This window comes from Macaca thibetana, chromosome 2 (assembly GCF_024542745.1).
Source record: "Macaca thibetana thibetana isolate TM-01 chromosome 2, ASM2454274v1, whole genome shotgun sequence".
Taxonomy (NCBI): Eukaryota; Metazoa; Chordata; class Mammalia; order Primates; family Cercopithecidae; genus Macaca; species Macaca thibetana.
The window spans coordinates 192,708,223-192,731,286 of NC_065579.1; the positions used below are offsets into that span (position 1 = coordinate 192,708,223).

General features: G+C 37.7%; 1 protein-coding gene and 2 long non-coding RNA genes across 14 annotated transcripts in view; 1 reads left to right on the plus strand and 2 right to left on the minus strand.

Annotated features, from left to right (window-relative positions):
• The window catches only part of ROBO2 (roundabout guidance receptor 2), a 1,778,513-nt gene that overhangs the window by 250,786 nt on the left and 1,504,663 nt on the right, over nucleotides 1-23,064 (minus strand). The window lies entirely within an intron of this gene.
• LOC126949351 (uncharacterized) lies at nucleotides 230-1,234 on the minus strand. The gene is made up of 2 exons (XR_007723677.1): nucleotides 768-1,234; nucleotides 230-369 (listed from the first exon to the last, which is right to left on the minus strand). It is a non-coding gene; the product is annotated as an uncharacterized LOC126949351 (long non-coding RNA).
• LOC126949352 (uncharacterized) lies at nucleotides 19,249-20,830 on the plus strand. 2 transcript variants are annotated; one of them, XR_007723679.1, is made up of 4 exons: nucleotides 19,249-19,820; nucleotides 20,469-20,522; nucleotides 20,604-20,684; nucleotides 20,766-20,830. It is a non-coding gene; the product is annotated as an uncharacterized LOC126949352 (long non-coding RNA). The 2 variants fall into 2 exon arrangements; XR_007723678.1 differs by lacking the exon at nucleotides 19,249-19,820 and having other exon boundaries at nucleotides 20,445-20,522.

Consider the following 23,064-nt stretch of genomic DNA (forward strand, 5'->3'; position numbering starts at 1 on the left):
GAATTAACTACATCTGCATTGAGCTCACTCGTGAATGCATAATTAGCCTCATACTAACCAATATAAAAGTGGTTCTTGAACCACTGCAAGGCAATCATAAAAACAATCAAAGAAATGTTACTCAGAAGAAAAAGTTGAACACAATTTCTCAGTTAAAACAAATATGCAAATTAAATATGTTAAAACAATTACTTGTATATTTGGACACTTAAACGAACCGAACGTGTTGGATAATGTTTAATGTCTAAAGTGCATTTACTGGCTGCTTCTTAGAACTGTGTGCTCCAATGTCTGATTTACTTTAAAAGGCCCCCAAAAGACTCCAGAAGAATCCACAGTTGATTGCACATTCTCAGTAGTTGATAAAGCCTACAGAAAAGAAACCAGTGCCATTCAGAAATATTAACCACTAATTATTGAAGATGCCCTAAAAGTTACTGAAACATTGTAATAGTTCTGTTTCTCTGATTAGAATTCACCAAGTCAGATAATTCACAACCTATCCATTTCCTGTTGAGTTAACCCTATCATTTTTAAAGTCTAAATTCTTGGATGCCTGGCATCCTGGACCAGAAATAAGGAAAATTTTTAAATAAAATGCTAAGCTACATGGTTAATCAGTGACAATTCTAAGAAGTGGAATTTAATCAATGTCAACGCTTTCATTACTAGTTTCATCATTTTCTCTGCCTCCTCATCCATTTCCTCTCTCCTGTCTGGCCACACAAACCCTCTTCCATCTGTCTTTTCCTATACAAACCACTCACCACTCACAGCAAAATCTCTCTCTGGGCAGATTGACCTAACCCAAGGCAATAGATTTCAACCTGCATCATAGTGTCAGGCTGATGGGTTTCAGTGTAATCACCATGACTCCCAGAGCTACGTGCGTTAGGCCGGTTACGCGGGGTTTCTGGGGCCTCAGTTTTCCGGGAGTAAACGTAAGTTTACGCCATCTTGGCTCCCTGCAAGCTCCGCCCCCCGGGTTCCCGCCATTCTCCTGCCTCAGCCTCCCGAGGAGCTGGGACCACAGGCGCCGCCACCACGCCGAGGTAATTTTTGTATTTTTAGTAGAGACGGGGTTTCACCATGTTGGCCAGGATACTCTAGATTTCTTGACGTTGTGATCCACCTGCCTCAGCCTCCCAAAGTGCTGGGATTACAGGCGTGATCCATGATCCCCTGCACCCGGCCTGCATTTTTTCTTTTTTTTTGAGACGGAGTCTCGCTCTGTGGCCCAGGCTGGAGTGAGCGGCGCCATCTTGGCTCACTGCAAGCTCCGCCCCCCGGGTTCCCGCCATTCTCCTGCCTCAGCCTCCCGAGGAGCTGGGACCACAGGCGCCGCCACCACGCCCGGCTCATTTTTTATATTTTTAGTAGAGACGGGGTTTCACCGTATTGGCCAGGATGGTCTCGATCTCCTGACCTCGTGATCCACCCCTCGGCCTCCCAAAATGCTGGGGTTACAGGCCTGAGCCCCTGCGCCCGGCCAGGTGTAAACGTTTTTAAAAGATAGAGATAGCTTGCTTGCTAGCTAGGAATAGTTATGCATAGATCTGCATCCATACACAAGCAGCATGTGTATTTTAACCCTAAGGAGAGTGCATGAGCTCTGTATTTATTTATTACCATACAGTACTATAGAAGTGCTTGTCATGGCCAATTAAATCAATTTACTTCTAGACATATGGTATAACCACACGTTATGGTCATTAAGGTACAGTTCCATCCTCAAAAAAATAAAATAGGGATTTAGGATTTGCTTAGATTGAGGCTTTAAAACACAATTTGAAATTTGTGCCACAGAACATGGATTTCACATCTTGATTCAGTGTCTGAAGCTGTTCTGAATTGTGATTTAAAAAGAAACTCAAACAAAAATATTGATTTACTAAGCCAAGTATTGTTAAAAGAAGAAAAGATTACTAGGAAACTTCCATAAAATATATCCTGACTACTTGTCACAAAGGAATGCGTGCACTGGGCATTCTATCTGCAGAGCTTTTCTGGAGAGCTCTAGATATGAAGGGAATTAATATGCCAAAAATAAACTTAGCTCTCTGTATCATTCACTCAAAGCATTTAAATAGGCTATTTTAGTAGTTAACTGTTTTAAGTGCCTTTCTAGAATCATTCACTGCCCCAACTATTTTCTCAAAATCTACATCTAATGAGAACTGAAAGAAGGAAAATATATTTTTAAAAAGTCAAACTTGGCTATTTGATTTATCTTTTCAAATAAATTCTCAAAGGCTTGTGTAAGGAACGAACTGCTGAAAGACAATAACTAATTTTGCTAATTTCCGAAACAGGAACTTGAATTGTATCACTTTTAGAATTAAAAAAAAAAAAAAAAAAACTTTTGTTAACTCCAGGCTATTTTACAAGACTTGGCTTTAATTAAGTTAAAAAGATAACAAGTAATGGGCAGGCATGGTGGCTCACGCCTATAGTCCTAGCACTTTGGGAGGTCAAGGCAGGTGGATATTTTGGCCCAAGAGTTCGAGATCAGCCTGGACAACATGGTGAAACCCCATTCGCTACAAAAAAAACCAACAACAACAACAACAACAAAAAAATTAGTTAGGGGAGGTGATGTATGCCTGTAGTCCCAGCAACTAGGGAGGATAAGGTGGAAGGATCACTTGAGCCCAGGAAATCTAGGTTGCAGTGAGCCATGATCACGCCATTACACTCCAGCCGGGAAAGGAGAGTGAGACTCTGTCTCTAAAAAAATAAATTAAAATATAAAGAAAAAATAAGCCTAGTAAAAATCCATGTTTTCAGTAAACCTGAGCAAGAGAAAGCCCTTTACAAAAGGAAATGATTTTTTTTCCATGTAGATAACTTTACATGGCACAAAATATACAATGAGAATTCTACTAGATTCAGTCTCTCTTTTTCTCTGTGATTGTATCTCTCTTTCAAAATTTCAAGAACAAAACAATATCACTGGCAAAGTTAAAATAAAGAAGAAACTCCTCAGCTTGGCATCATGCTTCCCACAACCAACCTCATCAGTTCGAACACTCCCTTCTCTCCACCAAGCATTCCAAACTAACTCCCTCCCTCCCTCCCGCATGTTCCCTGAAATCCTCTCTTTTGGTTTTCCTGCATCAAAAGAGTGTACAAAGGACTTAGAGGTCTAAAGCTCAGTTAAATCCAGAAGTTCATATAATTGGCTTTAAAATGATCCTTGCTATCTCATCATTGAAGTGAATACTAGTGTATTTCATTTGTATATGAAATACAATACATATGAAATACAATACATACATTCTAATGTTCTCTATTATTCATCATGTTTAGAAAACAATACATCTAAATGGTAAAGACATTTCATTTGAGTACTAGGATAAATAGTGGTTTAAAATTTATCTATTTTTATGTCTCTTCCCTTTCTTTGTTGTTCCTAATTTTTTAAAAATAGCATGAATTACTAATATTTAATAAATAAAGGGTTTTGCAGACATATTCAGAACTCAATACAAAGCCGGGAAGAACATTTCAGAAATTTTACAAAACAAAAATTATATAGTTTGCATTAAGTAAATTGAAATTCTTCAGAAAACTATTAAAATATAAATACAATTTATAAACACCAATTTGTTGCAATGAACATTTTATGAATAATATTGAACACTTATAGGCACCTATTTACAGGTAGATAATATACACAGACACATTTGCCAAAAGAAAGACATACATTATTGCCAAATGATGTTGCTAGTAAATACACAGGGGTGCACAAAAAGGTTTCTTACTCAGGATCCTTTAGTGAAAGTAAACTAATTGCATTTACACTTACAAGGCTTCATCTCCAACTTGGGCTGCCAACCAGAAGACAGAGCCTTCTAGGTAAGAGCAGGTGTTATGATGGGACTCATGAAGATGGGATTGTTCTAGAGGATGCGTTTCTACTTCACTATAGAAACAAACACCTCTGATTATGGCTGTCAGGTATGGTTGGTTTAAGTGCATTCGTGAAGGAAGTTTCCACTGTGAAAGTTTTGATGTAGTTTGATTTCACAGAACGTCTTTTTTTGGTAGGGTGCAACAAATGAACAAGCCATGATCAGTCTCGCTGACAAAGACTTTTAGTACCTACAGTTCCCAAATATGAAAAGATAGACTTTCTTTTGGGTGAGAGAGCAATTTTTTCCCCAGAAACCTGACTTATTTCTACAATAACACTGAATATTTGCTTGGAAAAACTGGATAATTTAAAGATATGTGTAATACTGACACAGTTTCCTGAAATTTAGATGTGACACCTTTAAACATCCTTTAAGTATCTGTCATCTGAAAATTTTAACATATATTTATATTTAATCTAAATGTGTCGTAGTTTTCTGAATGCATTCACTTTTACTAGGGACCTCAAAGGATGAAGTTTCTATTCCCCTCACAAATAAAAAACAATAATTTTTCTACTTATGGGTTCATAGTATCATGGAATAAGCTGACCACATAAGTGTCTTCCTTTTCTTGGTTTACCTAATGATATGACATGAAATTGACAAGATTAAGAAAAACAACTGAATGTACTTTTGCTGACTAATTGCAAGATTTGAACTCTTCATCCTCATTGGCAGATGACAGGCTTTCATGACTGAGACATTTAATAACAGCAGTCTAACCCTGACAGGGTCTAATATCATGATTATGTCTAGAAGATATTTAGCATTGTAGCAACAAAAAACTTAATAGATACCAACACCTGCAAAAAATCGCAAGTGTTTAAGTACTATAACTAAGATTCAATGATTCTGCATAACTGTCCTCAGTTAGTTGCTGATGGTCACAGTAACTACAGGAGTATTACAGCTTAAGTTCACAATAATTGTGAAGATCAGAGTGTTTCACGTAATCACACTTTTATCTCTACATCGTGATTGTAAGGTGATTAGAAGGCTTTTAATAATTTGATTATTTCAAAGAAAAAACAACTGAAAAATACAGAAAGAAATAAATTTATTTGAAGTGTATTATAGACTGCCCAGTTTTGAAATTTTGACTCACATTTCTAGTTTTTCTACAGATTATAAATTCTTTGTTTCAATGGCATTGGAAATATGTGTATCATCATAATTTATCTTAATCTAGGATATAGAAACAAACAGTAACCTAGAAAGCAGGTCCAGATAGAAGGTGAGACAATAACCTTCAGAATTTTAACTCAGGGATGGATGGATGCAACTGAGAATGGCTAGTGCTTTTCTTTTTTTAAGTTTCTTGGATATAATTTTAAAAATCTTTCCTAGATTTGAAGATATATAATTTTATTGGTTATTTGGATATCAAAAAGATTAAGTTATTGCAGAATGACTAGCAGTTGACATTTTCAGCATGCTTCCAGAATTAACTTAAAAAAAGGGGGGGGGAGCTCTGAATTCTAACAAAACAAAAAGACTTTCAAAGCTAAATAATTTAGTAAAGTGTTATTATCAGTTAAACTCTCATAAAAGAATTGTATCATACATGATTACATTTAGATCTACCACAGAACTTATCCAGTGCAATTTTATATGAAGAGTCTAGAAAAACTTGTCGAGTTGACTAATCATGATAGCAATTACTTAGTATCAGGCTGGACCTTGGGCATTCGATTAATCCAAACACATCTAAAATACAATTCAATTAAAATGCTATCAATAAAATACACGCAAAGCTTGAATTTAAAAGCTGAATTGGTCCATATCATATTCTTACTCCTAATTTCACTGCTCTCCCAAAGCATAAATCTCCTTCTACTCCCTCCAAAACACTGAATTTTTAATAAAGTAACATCTGTTTTGGGGATGAGGCTATGCTACCTGCTGTTCCCCCACCCCTCCGGGAAAGTGGAAAAGTAAGCAGTTATTCAACATCATTTTTGTTATCTTAGTAACAGCTGTGGTTTTTAAAGGGATAAAGCCGGAGAAATTAAAAATGAGAGTGCTTGAACACAGTGTTTGCAAAATCTACTACATTAGAATCAATCTATCATAATAGGAAATTAGACTGTGGCAATCCTACATGGAGAAGGGAGGGTAGAAAATAGCAAATACTGCATTATGCTCTGAACTCTTCCCGTATGCATCTATACAAATAAAATTAAAATAGCAAGAGAAACTACTTAGGAAATTATTTCCTTCATAGTTTGAGTCTATGAATGTAAATACTCTGTTAATAGGAGAAATGGAGAAATACTGGGCCTATTTAGGCAAGCAGGATCTTAAAATAATTCTATATTGAATAATGGTTATTAGTGAAGAATTGGCATTAAAGTTAAAAAAATGTAGTATGGTTAGAAGCTTGTTGATATCTTGATACCAACACTATTGCTGATATGAATATCATATGAAACGGTGAATTTGGTGGAGTGAAGATAGGTAAGATATATAAGGCTAAAAAAGCTATGATGACAATTATTACAGCATTAACAATGCAGGCATTCATGGTTATCTTTACTGTTACTTATAAAGACTTTTGTTTAGTGTTATTCTAAATGTAGACATCATTATTCAGGTAAAGGAAAACTGACAAACTCAAGGTGAAATGAGCTAAAGTCATTTTTCTTTGCGTTCTCAAACTATATATTTCTGAAAGATTGCAAGAAAAAGAAATTAAGAAGCAAAACTCATCTGAGCACAAAACAAGGAACTGGGATACTGGCTCTGCTTTCTTCTTAACAGTCAGTATAGAAATATGTTTTCATTAGTTTTTTTTAATAGTAGTTCAATACTTCACCAGTCTTTTAACTGGAATTTTTTCTTCCCTTTATTATCCTTAATATATTCCACTGAGAGCTTTCTTTTCACTTCAAGAACAGGGAGGTGACCAGCCAACGGCATCTCCCTCCCAGAAGCCACTGCCATGAAAACCTGCACACTAATCAGAAGTGGGTCAAATGGTCTTCACATGAAAGCATCTAACAAGGTCCCCAAGGACGCTCTTCTAAGTGGCAGCAGGGAAAAGCACAATTGCTTTTTATGGAAGATGGATGCTAGCGTCCATTGGCCCTTCTTAAAGTACAGATGCTTGCTTCTTTGAAGTTCCTATCATCACCGTTGCTTTTGAAAGACTATTATGGTGTTGGAAACAAATTCCCTGAGATTTGGGATTAAAAGCAGTTATGAGGGTTCACTCTAGAAGGAGAGGCTGCACACATAAAAACAAAATCTGTGGCCACTGTTTGGTCAAATAAGCACCTGTACTCTTCCATTTCCCAGCTTCCAATTGTACATATTACAATTAACTCTTTAAAGTCTAGTTTATATTTTAATAAATTAACATATATACAATATTCTGTAATCTTTTTTTAAGAATAGAACTCCAGATTTAGTTGTAAGAAACAACCACACTGATTGAGTTAAATATTCAACAGCAGTATATGAATAGTAAATAATGACTGTTGAATAATAATAGATGACGGGGATCAGTCTGTACAGAATGTAATAACTTTAATAAACTTTATATAAATATGAATGTCCCGAACTATGTGAAGTTGTCTTTGCACAGTAGTTGTTAAACATTGTTTGATGTTCAATATAAATACATTATATATTGCTATATATTATAATTATACTATATAATTAACTATATATAAAATACAATAGTTAATTCATTCACACATATATAAGTAACTTACTGTGTGCTAGTCATTTTGTGGTACTGTTATCATACGTAATTTTTCTTCTGTCCTTGAAAAACAAAATTTTAGCATATACGAGATAGAGCATTTACACTTCCAAAAGTTTTAGTTAATGCTGTTCACCAGTTGCTAAAGCTCTAAACTGTGTTTTTCCAAAGAAAATAGGTAAATCAGACCAAATATAAATTTCCATTCAAAAGCAATCTTTCATCCTGCTTACCATACCTTTACAGGTAAAAGGACATTGAGAAGAGAAATTGATATATTATTCAATTTCTATAGGCAGACAATAAAAATATGTTAATTGATATTATGTCAATAAACAAATAGAAAATTAGATTTCGTAAGAAAATTTTCAATAAATCCAAATTTATTCTTAAATATGGTTTAAAATGTAACTATGAAAACAGAGCCCTTCCTAACACAGACAGACAAAAATGATATACTAATAACTGGTGCTCAACTGAAACTTAAAATATGATTACAGTCTTCTGAACCTACCATTTTATGAGCAGCAATGGTAAAACCTCTAATTTCAGCACAAAATAATAAGAAAGGTCAAATTTTAGTGGCATCACAAACTTGTTTTGTTCAAGATTTGCTTTGTATGTATAACATGGAAGAGACCAAAGTTCATAATACTTCTGCAAATTCAGAAGAAAAAAGACAAAGAAGTAGCCTCCGTTAGGAATAAAAAAATAGTACTATGCTTAAATCCCACAAAATTAATGTTTAGCTCAAGGATTTGCTGTTCATCTCAGAACCCCTCAAGCCTGAGGCAGGATTAGGTCAGACTCATGTTCGAACAACTGGAGGAAATCAATGGATTTCACTTTATTAATAATTAAAAGGCTAATGCAGACTGGCAAGTGATTAAAAATGTGTAGAACACATATTTATTACTGCAATTGCAAATACCTCCACAATATATAATTTTAAATTGGGCAACACAAGAACGAGGTTATGTTAAACAAGAACAAGTAAGAGATGGAAACGAGAGGCAGGCATTGTTGTGTCCATTGTAGATTCAGCAAACTTTCTGCCTGCAGCAAGAAAAGCACAGCTAGTCTGGATCCATGACAGAATGCAGGGTTGCTGTTGCAGCTTATCCTGTCACCCATAACTAAATTAATCCCTATTAGGATTTGTCAAGGGTGACAGAAACAAAGTTTGCACAAATGAAGAACATTAAAGCTCTTCTGACAGAGTCAAATAGGTTGAATTTTAGCAATTTAAAACCTAAGTCTATTAAGGATACCTGGTAGACCACAGTAGCAATACCTTATTTTTACAATCCACAGTAATTTCATTATTGTAGCTACTAATAGTCTAAATATAATTTACGAAGTCAAAGAATAGATGAATATACTTCTAAACTAAAATGCCAGCCTTCAATTTGACATCAAAGTTGACCTTAAATATTGTTGCTTTGACAGGTCTTATTTCACAGTGCAGTTTCTTCCGCAGATAAAAATCTGTTATGCATGGCCTTGCTAAAATTAAGATTTTAAAATATTAAGTCTCAAGGAATTAGAAAGCATATGGAAAATAGATGTTAGAAAGTAAAACAGATGATCCAAACCATCTAAGGTACATCACCTTAGAAAAAAGAATGCTTTTGACCAGGAATGGTAGCTCATGCCTATAATCCCAGCACTTTGGAAAGGCCGAGCTGGGAGGATCATGTGAGATCAGGAGTTCAAGACCAAACTGGGAAACATAACGAGGCCTCGTCTCTACTAAAATTCCAACAAAAAATTAGCTGGTGTTTTTTGTGAGGTATAGCATCTTACATGGTTTGGCTGTATCCCCACCCAAATCTCATTTTGAATTGTAGCTCCCTTAATTTCCAGGTGTCATGAGAGAGACCCAGTGGGAGTTAATAGAATTATGGGGGCAGGTCTTTGCCATGATATAAAGCCATGTTTGATGGTTTTTATAAAGGGGAGTTCCCCTACACAAGTTCTCTCTTGCCTGCCGCCATGTAAGACGTCCTTTCCTGGACTACAGGTAGACTACAGGCGTGCACCTGTAGTCCAAGCTACTTGGGGGCTGAGTTGGGAGGATAGCTTGACGTGGGGAGGTTGAGGCTGCAGTGAGCCCTGATTGTGCCACTATACTCCAGCCTAGGCTACAGAGTGAGACCCTGTCTCAAAAAAAGATTTTTTTTAAAGCTTTTTGTTTTGATACTTAAAAATTACAATGTGATGCAAATTTCAGAGGTTTCTGATGAAAACTTGACTTTGAATACTGCAGGTTATAAGCAATTTGCTAGGAAAGTGTTTTGTCTTCTTCCTTTCTAAATCTGTACAATACTTGGCACTGTAAATACATTAATATAATAAAATATTCTGCTCCAAAATCATAGACCCTTGGTGTCCAACAGAGACAAATAATCTGGGAATGGAATTAATGCCTTTTGAGGGGGATGTGGTGAACTTCAAACTGTGGCATTCAGCACTCAGGAGAATGTCTAAAATGAAGGCAGGTCTGAAATCCAAAGGGCCTGAAACACATCCAGAAAGCACAGGGAAGGGAGGGAACCTTTCATTAGCCTACCTGCAAGCTGAAAGAGAGATGGACACTGGAGAGATGCCCCGAATTGTCGGGATGTTGGGAACTCAGGAGGGCAATGATTCCAATAAGAACTATTAACACTTCAGACACTGTGTATAATGAGTGCGGCGCTTACAGGAATAAGGGACAATCTCCGTTACTGAATGTTTTTAAAATGGAAGTGGCACACATGCTATTTAAAAACACAGTGTTCATTTTTTTCATGTTGCATTTTGATTATAGTTGCTTTATTAGTCTGTTATCACACTACTAATAAAGACGTACCAGAGACTGAGTAATTTAGAAAGGAAAGAGGTTTAATGGACCCACAGCTCCATAGGGCTGGGGAGGCCTCACAATCATGGCAGAAGAGCAAGAGACACCTTATATGGGGGCAGACGAGAGAGACTGTGCAGGGAAACTTCCCTTTATAAACCCATCAGATCTCATCAGACTTATTCACTCTCATGGGAACAACACGGGAAAGACCCATCCCGTGATTCCATTACCTACACCAGGTCCCTCCCATGAAACGTGGGGACTGTGGGAGCTACAATTCAAGATGAGATGGGCGGGGGGGGGGGCACAGCCACACCACCTAAGATGCCACACATCAAGAAAAACACCAGAGGACTTGACTGGAACTTTTTCTTATACAACAACTTTAGATCTTCCAGGAGGAGAGTAATCAATTGACAGGTTACCCGTGGTCGGGTAAAATGGGAATCCGGGTTGCAATCTAAGCTGCATGGTTAATGTGGAAGAAGGGGCGGGAGGACTGGCCTTAAGGACGTGGATGCCACCACCCTCATCTCACTGATCCCCTCCCCCATAATGGCCCAGGCCCCACGCTGGTATTTGGAAAATCCGTTTCCCCTCTTCTGGACATAGGTTACTGTTGTTTAAACACACTTACAGGTGAAATCACAATCTTAGAATCTCCTTCGTATTCCTTCCTAGTGGATGTGTTTGACGTGATCAAGTCAAACACAGGCTTCCATACACTGGAGGAGCTCATCTGTGTTCTGTGCCCTCACCTGGAGTCAGCGTCCTTACCAGGCGGGCTGAGAAAACAGACACGCTCCCAAATGCACACAGAGTACGCGAGCCAATGTCCTGATCCTGCTGAAATAGTTCTTTTTTTTTAAAAAAAGTGAATGAATTAGGTCAAAAAGAGAAATTAAAAAGAAATTAAAAAGAAAAAAGGGAGAAAAACATGAAGAAAAGACATGAAGGAAAGAACCGAGGAAGGAAAAAGGGAAGAAGAAAAAAAGGAAAGAAGATAAAGTAAATATAAATGTGTGAAATGTATAAATATAAAATATAAATACAGTTGACACTTCAACAACACTGGCTTGAACCCGCACAGTTCTGCATACTGCTGACGTTCCTGGTTAAATGTGAAACTACATTGTGTGGCTCTGTCCAGTAGAACACTGCATGATCGTGGAAATCTTTTACGTCTGTGTTGCCTAATAAAGTAGCCACGAGCCCACATGAGGCTACTGAACAGTTAAAATGCGGCTAGCAAAAATGAGGAACTGGATTTCTAAAAAAGTTTAAATTGTTTAAATGCACATAGGCCCATGCAGCAAGTGGGCACTCTATCATCACCATACATCTATGGAGGAAGACAGAGGGTTAAAACAATAAATAAGGCCGGGCGCGGTTTTTGCTCACGCCTATAATCCCAGCACTTTGGGAGGCCAAAGTGGTTGGATCACCTGAGGTCCAGAGTTTGAGACCAGCATGACCAACATAGTGAAACCCCGTACCTACTAAAAATACAAAATTAGCTGGGCGTGGTGGCGGGCGCCTGTAGTCCCAGCTACTTGGGAGGCTGAGGCAGGAGAATGGTTTGAACCCAGGAAGTGGAGGTTGCGGTAAGCCGAGATTGTGCTATTGCACTCCGGCCTGGGCAATAAGAGTGAAATTCTGTCTCAACAACAACAACAAAATAGATAAATAAATAAATACATCAGAAAAACCCCTCTGAGGTAAACTCTGAATTTGCTTTACATTCTATATATTAAAATGCTATATCTTGTCTCTATTTACAAATTGTCTTTAGAGAACATGGCTCTTTCAGACAATTTTTTATAGATTTTATTGGTGTATTAAGGTTCCTTTCTAATTTACAGTCAATTTACCATAGTAGTAAAAGGCCACAAATTGAAGATTCATGATAAAATACTTAAAACACATCATTCCTTCCTAGCACAAACTGGAACTTCATCTTAATTGTGAGAGAAGTCATAAAAATATGTTGTATCACCTTAAATATATACAACACAGAAATAAAAATTAAAAACATAAGAAAATTACAATAAGAATGCCTTTAATTTTTAAGATAATTTGAGAAACGCCAAAAACAAATTTTAAAAAAGAAGAAAGTAGAGAAATAAAGAGGAGGGGAAGGAAGAGAAGGAGGGAGAACAAAAGGGAAGATCCCAAAACAGTTTTTCATTTGTTTGTTCGTTTGCTTTTATAGACAAGGTTTCACTCTGTTGCCTAGACTAGAATGCAATGATATGATCATGGCTCACTGCAGCCTCGACCTCCTTGGGCTCAAGCAATTCTCCACCCCCAGCCTCCTGAGTAATTGGGACTATAGGCGTGAGCCACCATGCCTGGTGCCAAAAAAAAAATTTCATTTGTTGAATATAAATTGAAAAGATGACCCTGCATCCTTTTACATTTTAGCAAAATAGTACCATTACAAAAAAAGTGCGTGTGTGTGTGTGTGTGTGTATGTGAATGTATGAGAATGGAGTTTGGATTGCTTATAGATATTAAGAGATTATAACTAAATTTGCTATAAATATATCACCACTTGGCAAGGGTAAATGGTGGGACAAGCAAAACTCGTTTTTTGTTGTTGTTTCTTTTTTCTTAATCAATTTGGAAGTTTATTTTGCCAAGGTTAAGGACAATGCCCAAAAGACAAGTCTGAGCCTTTCTCTAAGGATGATTTAGACGGCTTCGATATTTGAAGGGGAAAAGCAGGCTGGAGGTGAACAAAGAAAGGTATGGCCACATGACTGAATCTACAAGGTGCAGGAGAAAAGCAGCAGCTAGGGCAATAGTCAATTACGTATTTTTCTGGAGCTCAGTAAATTGGCACTGTACATAAGATAAGATGAACATAGAGTAACTACCTGTGGGGATATTTAACCTTCTGCCTGTAGCTATCTGCTTAGGAACAAAAGCAAAGGCAGCTTCTGGCATGACTCGGCTTTCAGCTTATTTTTTTTCTTTTGGTAGAGTGAATTGGGGTCTCAAGTTTTATTTTCCTTTTGAGACAGAAATAATACAGGGTGATCGCAGGAGATCAGAAAATTTCAGGCAGCAGTTTCACATGACAAGCAAAAAGATACGTAAAATAGCTGTAGAAGCTGGGGACTGATAAGACCCTGAAAAGCCAGGATACGGGTCAAATGAGCTAAGACCAGCTGGACCCAATATGGTGCTTGATTTGACCTAGGTTTCTCCTAGGACTTCATTAGACGTTCTTTTTTTCTTTTCTTTTCTTTTCTTTTTTTTTTTTTTTAAAGAGACAGGGTTTTGCTACATTGGCCAGGTTGTTCTTAAACTCCTGGCCTCAAGCAATCTTCCTGCCTCAGCCTCCCAAAGTGCGACGATTACAGCAGGAGCTATGGTGGCCTGCCAACGCTCATTAGCGTTCTAAATCACACACCCACCAGGGCCATGACAGTTCCAGAAACACTGATATTTGGTGTAAAAACGGGCGGCACCACAGCTATGAGAAATCTCTACCTGCTTCGAAGATTTTTCATGAATGGGACCCCGGTGAAGACTGCTCTCTAACATCCCAGGTTGAGAATGTGAGCTGCTTCAAAAGCCTTCATCCAGACAGGAGCATTCTTTTCCTCTCATTTTCATAAATAAGTTAGAAATACTTCAAAATCTGACCTTTGAGCTTTTCCTGTTTGATCAAGCAGAACTAATTTATACAAAAATATTACCGACTGGGCGCAGTGGCTCACGCCTATAATCCCCGCACTTTCGAAGACCAAGGCAGGTGGGTCATCTGAGGTCAGAGGTTAGAGACCAGCCTGGCCAACCTGGTGAAAGCTTGTCTCTACTAAAAATACAAAAATTAGCCTAGTGTGGTGGTGGGCGCCTGTAATCCCAGTTATTCTGGAGGCTGTGGCAGGAGAATCACTTGAACCTGGGAGGCGGAGATTGCAGTGAGCCGAGATAACACCATTGCACTTCAGCCTGGGTGACAGAGCAAGGCTCCATTAAAAAAAAAAAAAAAAAAAAAAAAAAAAAAAAAAAAAAAAAATTTATCTGGCTGAAAAAATTAACTCTGAGTTTTAACAGTTAGAAAAACATATTTTAATAAAGTATCTTGTAATCCTCAAATGTTACTGAAATGTAGCTGATGTAACACTCAAAGAAATGCTGCTACAAGGTTTCTATAGTTTAATTTTCATAGTCTGAACTATAGTTAAATGTATTACATTCTACACCTAACATGCTATAACAGAAAATTCTCTGTGTGCTTTAGAAAATTAAGTGTTCCCTGGTATCTTTTTTTAAAGTGTTAAACAGTAGCTATTTTTACTTTAGTCCTGAAGATATCGTAAATTGGAATCAGAGATGGGTTATAAGAACAAGCTCTGAAGTCAGATCTAGTTAGGACATCTAATAGCTAGGAAAGTTATTGAACTTTTTAAAGTCCTATTTTTATCACTTGTAAAATGAAGATAATATTATTATGCACTTCTGAGGGTTCCTGTAAAGATAAAGTAATAAAATGCGGGTAAAATACTTAGCACAGTACACAGTGGAGTGTGTACTGTGTTAAGTATATTACCTGGATTTTACCTTTATTAGGAAGTACTCAATATGCATTAGTTATTATTAGAATAATAAAATATAAATGTAATTACAAATTCACCTTCCATGACAATATTTCACGTGTTTGTTTCTCTTTGTTGTTGTGGTTGCTATTGTTAGATTTCACTTTTAGAGTTAGGATTAGAAGTGATGTGATAGGAACATTCCTGGATCGAGTATTAGGATAAGTGTGTTGCAGGCTCTGTCACTCACTTTTCTGAGGGTTTTCAGTAAGTTACCTAAACTCTGCGACAAAGTGTCTTCACTTAAGGCAGGAAAACATACAACATCTTACTGTGCGGCCAGAACTTCACATGACTGAGCGGGCTATCAGTGGAGGTGTCCATTTCACTTGAGGAATTCATCCCAAAGACCTCACAGAATGAAAAACTTGTCTAATTCAAGCTAAGTTTTCCATAGGAATAGGTGTAAAAGGTTTCTAGAGGAGGGACTTCCTCAGATACATCAGGATGAATGTTTGGGCTTTTTCCTAGCTTTGAATCATGGTTAAACTCCGTTTCAAAGTTATTTATCTTCAGATAAATGTTCTAGATCTGCGCACTGCCACACTAAAACGTCACCTGGGTAACATTACAATGGGATATTGAAATGATTTTAAATGATAATAATTTTGAATTTAAAACAACAGCACATTACTAAAATTACTCACATTATTCTATAATAAATGTTTAAAAACAAGCCAATAAACTCCATATTTTGGCCAGGCGCGGTGGCTCACGCTTGTAATCCCAGCACTTTGGGAGGCCGAGGTAGGCAGATCACAAGGTCAGGAGTTCAAGACCATCCTGGCCAACATAATGAAACCTCATCTCTACCAAAAATATAAACAATTAGCTGGGTGTGGTGGTGCGCACCAGTAATCCCAGCTACTCAGGAGGCTGAGGCAGGAGAATTGCTTGAACTCGGGAGGTGGAGGTTGCAATGAGCCAAGATCATGCCACTGCACTCCAGCCTGGGCGACAGAGAGACTCCGTCTAAAAGAACACCAAACCAAAACAAACAAACAAAAACCCTTCATATCTGAAGTTTATTGTACACCACAGAGCCAGAGCGTTTCTGTTTTGCAGAGAAAGCACTGCCTCCAAGAATTAACAACTCGATGAACTCAACAGCTTTGAAATCATGGAAGTGTTTAGAGGTAACAATGGGGAAAGGGAATTTATAGTATCTCGTCTGTAAATAAAGTCTGCAGTCATTTTGTACATCACAATATTTTAAATTCTCATTAATACATGTTCTAATGACATCTTATTTATATATACTTTGTGACTTTATAAGGAGCATAAAAATGTCATATAAGTTTTAAAAAGGTCTATATCTGCTCATTAATTTATCTTATGTGTTAAAATGACATTCATTGAGTATCACTTATATTTCAGGCGAAGTACTGGGTAGAGGGCCATATACACTAGTAAGCTACAATTTGTGTCTTTAAGTCACATACAATCTTCTCAGTTATAGGCGACTAAAAGGCTGTCATTCAATTGCTTCTAAAAGTTGAAGAGAGGTATTTATTTCCTTGTTCAGAGAGGACTGGTTTATCCAACTGAGAAATGAGTATCAGGAATCCTTTCTACTCCCGGACTTCATTTTTAGATAAATAACACTGAAGAAAAACACCATGTGTTCAAGCTTCACAGATTGCAGTATCAGGAAAGAGATGAACTTGCTGGGAAGATTCTTAGGTTAATAACTTTAGGGTAAGTCGATGCACATCAGCCATTGAGGACCAAGCTTCATCAGAGCATCTGGGACAGGTTAGTTAATACATTTCAGTTTTAGGTAATAAACATCTGATTTAAAGACATTCGGTTGGCATACATTTAGATTTTAGCACTCTGGGAAATAACTGAGTACTAATCTCCATCCAAACATCACATAGATTTGTCATGACCAAATGTTTAAAGAGGGTATATGAAAAACTAACCACCCTTTTTTGGTTTATTGCAAACATATTTTACACTATACTACATCTGAAAATTTTCAGGGTGGCATATTTTACATTTCTCAATTAGTAAATTCTTTATAAAATACTTCTCCAATATTTGATAGAACTCATTTAGTTGAGTATCCTAACTATAATCTCTTCCCCCCTTAAACGCATACAGTTAACGTCCTATTTTTGAAGCCATTTATTTGACCTCACCTTTGCAAGTTTATGAAAACTAAAGTGATAAACATCTATGAAATATTAAAAATTACGTAAAGGATGAAAAATTTCTTCTGTTGAAAGGAAGTATGGACGAAGCAGAGGAAAAGGAAAAATGTTAAATCTTAAGTATATCAAAGCAGGCACTTAGTCAACCTCTTTTCCTCCATGGCAAAGCGTAGAATCCTAAGGTAATAGCTGTCAGGTCAAAATCAATACATCTACCTTTAGAGACTTAAACAAATCAAAAAAATAGTTAATTTCAACTAAACTTTGAGTTGTCCCAGTAATAGGCCTTGAAGTTCAATGCGGATGAACATAAAATACAGTGAGGAAGACTTTAGTGCATCATAAATATATATAATTTTCATTTGTTAATAAACAAAAAGAAAAAATGAGGACTTAATAAGAATTAATTAAAACAATCTGAAGATGTATTACAACAATGTAAAATGGCAATCTCAAAATTGTTGATAAAATATATCTCTTAATATAAGAATGGGCCTATGTTTAACTTTTATATTATCATTTCAATGATTTTTAAAATAATTCAAAACACTGATTCATGAATGACTGATTTTACCAGGGCAATGGTTCTCAAACTTGAGTGTTCACTAGAACCACCTGAAGTTATGTAACAACACAGGCCTCCCTTGAGACTGTCTGATTTAGTAGGCCTGGGATGGTAATCAATAATTTGCATTTCTAATAAAATCCCAGGTGGTGTTGATGCTTCTGGTCCAGGGACCACAGTAAGAACTACTGTACTAGGGGAAGAGTGGAAGCTGCCTGAGCACAGGTTTCAGATTAACCGAGCCTGGGTGTAAACTGCAGGGTTTCTGATGGGGTAAGACAAGCCTTTCTGGAAGAAATGATAAAGGCATGAGGCTCCAAGAGAGAAACAGGAGGAACTAGGCGGGCAGAGAAAAACAAACAAACAAACAAACAAACCAACCCATAGAGGGAGAACAAAGAGGAATCTGCCTGGATACCAGCATCAACATGAAGCAGCAGCAGAGGCTAAAAATGGTAGAAATAAAAGGTTCAGTATGGCCAGGTTAGTATGGCTGGGCAGTGAAGCTTCAGAAGACAAACTGGTATGGAACGCAGTCAGTAAGTAGACCATGGACATAAGTAACATTGAATAGCATAGACAGAAACTCGGGCCATCACTGAAGAATTTTTAATTTTTTATTTTTTATTTTTTAAGAGACAGGGTCTCACTTTGTTGCCCAGGCTGGAGTGCAGTGATGCCTGAAACTCCTGGGATTAAGTGATCCTCTGGTCTTAGCCTCTGGAGTAGCTGGAACTACAGATGTGTGCCACCATGCCCAGCTAATTTTTAAAATTTTTGGTAGAAAGGTCTTGCTGTGTTGCCTGGGCTGGTCGTGAACTCCTGGGTGACAGCAACCCTTCTACTGCAGCCTCCTAAAGTGTGGGGTGACCAGCATGGACTGCCACACCCGACCCCAATGAAGGAAATCATTAGTTTGTTTCTTATAACTATAATATAAAAATGGCTTGAAGCTAGAGACAGACAGGTCACAAAGACACAACTGAAGTTTGTAATACAGGGAAGTGGTAAGAAAGGCCTGAATTAAAATCATGGTTGAATGGTGAAGAAAAGTGGCGAGTCTTGAAAAAAGTGATGAAAGATTAACATGAATTAACAATTGGTTAGTGCGATGGGAGAGAGTGAACCGAGTGACTTTGAAGCATTTAGACAGGGACACACGCTGAGACGTAATTTAACTTAATAAAAAAAGACTAGTGCAGTATCAGCAGCATAAATAATTAAAACTGGCTCTACTTATTGCAGGTTTGAACCTTAAACTTCCATTCAAGCAATGACCATAAAAGCATAAAATATATAAAACAATAAAATAGGAAAATAAATATTTTAATTAATAAAAAGAAAATATGGAAAACTTGTTTCCAAATTTTAATGTTACTTAACTGCTTATATATCTTTCTCTACAGCAAAATAATAATAATAGCTATTTTATTATTGAGCATCATGCATATTAGAGTACAGTATATGTCTAAACTTTGGCTTTTGAGTTAAAACACAATTATTATTTTCATTTTACAGCTGAGAAAATTGGGGTTAAATTATGTGTCTAAGGAAAGATGCTAATAAGAGGTTCCAGAGTCTCTTTTCTTATCAACTATATACAAGGTGGTAATAAAATTATTTCCAGTGAAGTAGCTGAAGTTTATTAATGAAAATAAGATATAATTCAAAAGTCATTTTAAATGCATATGCAAATAGTTGTCTATTTTATGCTTCCTAGCAGCAAGAAACTTGCAGACACTTGTAAAAAGTAACACAAGAAAAACAAAAATTCAGCATCAATTTTAAGTCCTCTGTCATAAAAGAAAAGGTATTTTGTTGGCATGTCGGCAACTAAGAATGAAATATTACAAATAGATCTTTTTTCACACCTGCACGCATACGTATATTGCAGCACAATTCGCAGATCCAAAGATATGGAAGCTACCTAAATGCCTATTGACTAATGAGTGGATAAAGAAAAGTTGATACGTGTGCACCCTGGAATAAAGGTGGTATGTGTGCACCGTGGAATAAAGGTGGTATGTGTGCACCGTGGAATAAGGTGGTATGTGTGCACCGTGGAATAAAGGTGGTATGTGTGCACCACGGAATAAAGGTGGTATGTATGCACCGTGGAATAAAGGTGGTATGTGTGCACCGTGGAATAAAGGTGGTCTGTGTGCACCATGGAATAAAGGTGGTGTGTGTGCACCATGGAATAAAGGTGGTATGTGTGCACCGTGGAATAAAGGTGGTATGTATGCACCGTGGAATAAAGGTGGTATGTATGCACCGTGGAATAAAGGTGGTATGTATGCACCATGGAGTAGAAAAGGTGGTATGTATGCACCGTGGAATAAAGGTGGTATGTGTGCACCGTGGAATAAAGGTGGTATGTGTGCACCGTGGAATAAGGTGGTATGTGTGCACCGTGGAATAAAGGTGGTATGTATGCACCGTGGAATAAGGTGGTATGTGTGCACCGTGGAATAAAGGTGGTATGTATGCACCGTGGAATAAAGGTGGTATGTGTGCACTGTGGAATAAAGGTGGTATGTATGCACCGTGGAATAAAGGTGGTATGTGTGCACCGTGGAATAAAGGTGGTATGTATGCACCGTGGAATAAAGGTGGTCTGTGTGCACCGTGGAATAAAGGTGGTATGTATGCACCGTGGAATAAAGGTGGTATGTGTGCACCGTGGAATAAAGGTGGTATGTGTGCACCGTGGAATAAAGGTGGTCTGTGTGCACCGTGGAATAAAGGTGGTATGTATGCACCGTGGAATAAAGGTGGTATGTATGCACCGTGGAATAAAGGTGGTATGTGTGCACCGTGGAATAAAGGTGGTATGTGTGCACCGTGGAATAAAGGTGGTATGTATGCACCGTGGAATAAAGGTGGTATGTGTGCACCGTGGAATAAAGGTGGTATGTGTGCACCGTGGAATAAAGGTGGTATGTGTGCACCGTGGAATAAAGGTGGTATGTATGCACCGTGGAATAAAGGTGGTATGTATGCACTATGGAATAGAAAAGGTGGTATGTATTCACCGTGGAATAAAGGTGGTCTGTGTGCACCACGGAATAAAGGTGGTCTGTGTGCACCACGGAATAAAGGTGGTCTGTGTGCACCACGGAATAAAGGTGGTCTGTGTGCACCACGGAATAAAGGTGGTCTGTGTGCACCACGGAATAAAGGTGGTCTGTGTGCACCACGGAATAAAGGTGGTGTGTGTGCACCACGGAATAAAGGTGGTCTGTGTGCACCACGGAATAAAGGTGGTATGTGTGCGCCACGGAATAAAGGTGGTATGTGTGCGCCATGGAATAAAGGTGGTATGTGTGCACCATGGAATACTATTCAGCCATAAGAAAGAACAAAACAATGTCTTTACAGCAAATGGATGGAGCCGGAGGCCATTCTTCGAAGTGAAGTAACTCAGGAATAAAAAACCAAATTCTGTATGTTCTCACTTGTAAGTGGGAGGTAAGCCATGGGGATGCAAAGGCAGACAGAGTGGAGGGGTAAAACGGACTTTGGAGACTCAGAAGAAAGAGGCTGGGAAGGGGGGTGAAGGAGAAAATCTACATATTGGGTTCAATGTACACTACCCAGGTGACAGGTGCTCTAAAATCTCAGGACTCACCGCTACGCAATTCAACCATGTAACCAAAAACGACTTTTATCCCAAAAGCTATTGAAATTTTTTTTTAAATTTTTAAAAAAAGTAAAAGAGAATTACTTAAAACATCTAAAAAAAGACTTTTTTTTTTTAAAGGGCATGTTTGAACTATTTCAGAGAGATAATTTAGAATGTTTTCATTCTAATGGTATTTTTTAAAGGTTCTATCAAATTTTCTCAATTCTTAAACACAAAGTGTAATTTTAAATTTTAATTTATTTTTATATCCATTTCCATGTTTGCTCTTATGGTATAGAACATTTTCCTCAATGAGCAGCTCTTGTCATTTATGCCTTCACTTAAAAAAGCTTGTTTCTGAGTAACCTTCATTTTCATGTGTTCATTTGTTGGTATGACCCTGAAATATCTGATTCCTCCAGAGATTTTAGGTTCTCTGCAAACATCAAGGACAAACTTAGCTTGGGCATTTAATACACGTTGATCGTGGGAAGGGATTGAAAATGCATTCTCCTAGATACCTCAAATTTCTCTTCAGAAAAACAGATTTCATGTCAATTGGCATCAAGTTTCATGTAGACCCTTACCCCCCATAAACATCAGAAAATGTCCAGGATAAATGTACTCTGGTTCAAAAATAAGTGAAGAGAAAGGAAGATCTAAAGCAAAACAAAATAGTTACAAAAGTAAAGGGGAAGAATCAACCAAGTGCTCACATATGTGGATATATGCAAATGGAATTGTCTGAGATTTTCAATGATGATGTTCACAAGTACCGTTGCCTAAAGTCATTTTTCTTCTTCACAGCTGAAACATTCACAAATATCTAAACTTGTGATTCTTTAACCATGGGTAGTGTGTGTACTGTAATATATGCTTCAAGGGAACTGCAAATGTCAGGAAGATGCAAAAATAGAGTACGAAATCATTGAAAGGATACTGAAAGTTTAGAAGCTATAATTTAAAAGGCCCTTCATGCACATTTTCTCTGTTAAAAACTGTCTTGCATTGTGCCTCTGAAGATCTAAGCTAGGGACTCAAGAGACTGGAAATCTGATCATGGCTTTGTGGACTAACAGGGCATCCTAGATACTTTAGACCTTCTATAGATTCTATGGCAACAGGAAGTGTAAGAATGCTATCTTTTTTTTTTTTTTTTTTTTTTTTTGAGACAGAGTCTTGCTCTGTCGTCCAGGCTGGAGTGCAGTGGTGCGATCTTGGTTCACTGCAACCTCCGCCTCCCAGGTTCAAGCAATTCTCCTGCCTCAGCCTCCAGAGTAGCTGGGACTACAGGCAGGTGCCACCACGTCCAGCTAATTTTTTGTATTTTTAGTAGAGACGGGGTTTCACCGTGTTAGCCAGGATGGTATCGAACTCCTGACCTCAGGTGATCTGCCCGCCTCGTCCTCCAAAAGTTCTGGGATTACAGGCGTAAGCCACTGCGCCTGGCCAGAATGCTCTCTTGATTATTCTAAATGCCTGCTTTAGAAATAAATGGTGGTGGGTGGGATGGCAAGGGTAGTGGTGGGGATTTGCCAGTTTCAAGGGGAGAAAGAGAAAGGAACACTGTCATTTTACTCTCTTTGAGTTTGGGAGTGGGGTGGGGCTGCAGGAAGTGCATCAAAAGATCAGGGTTT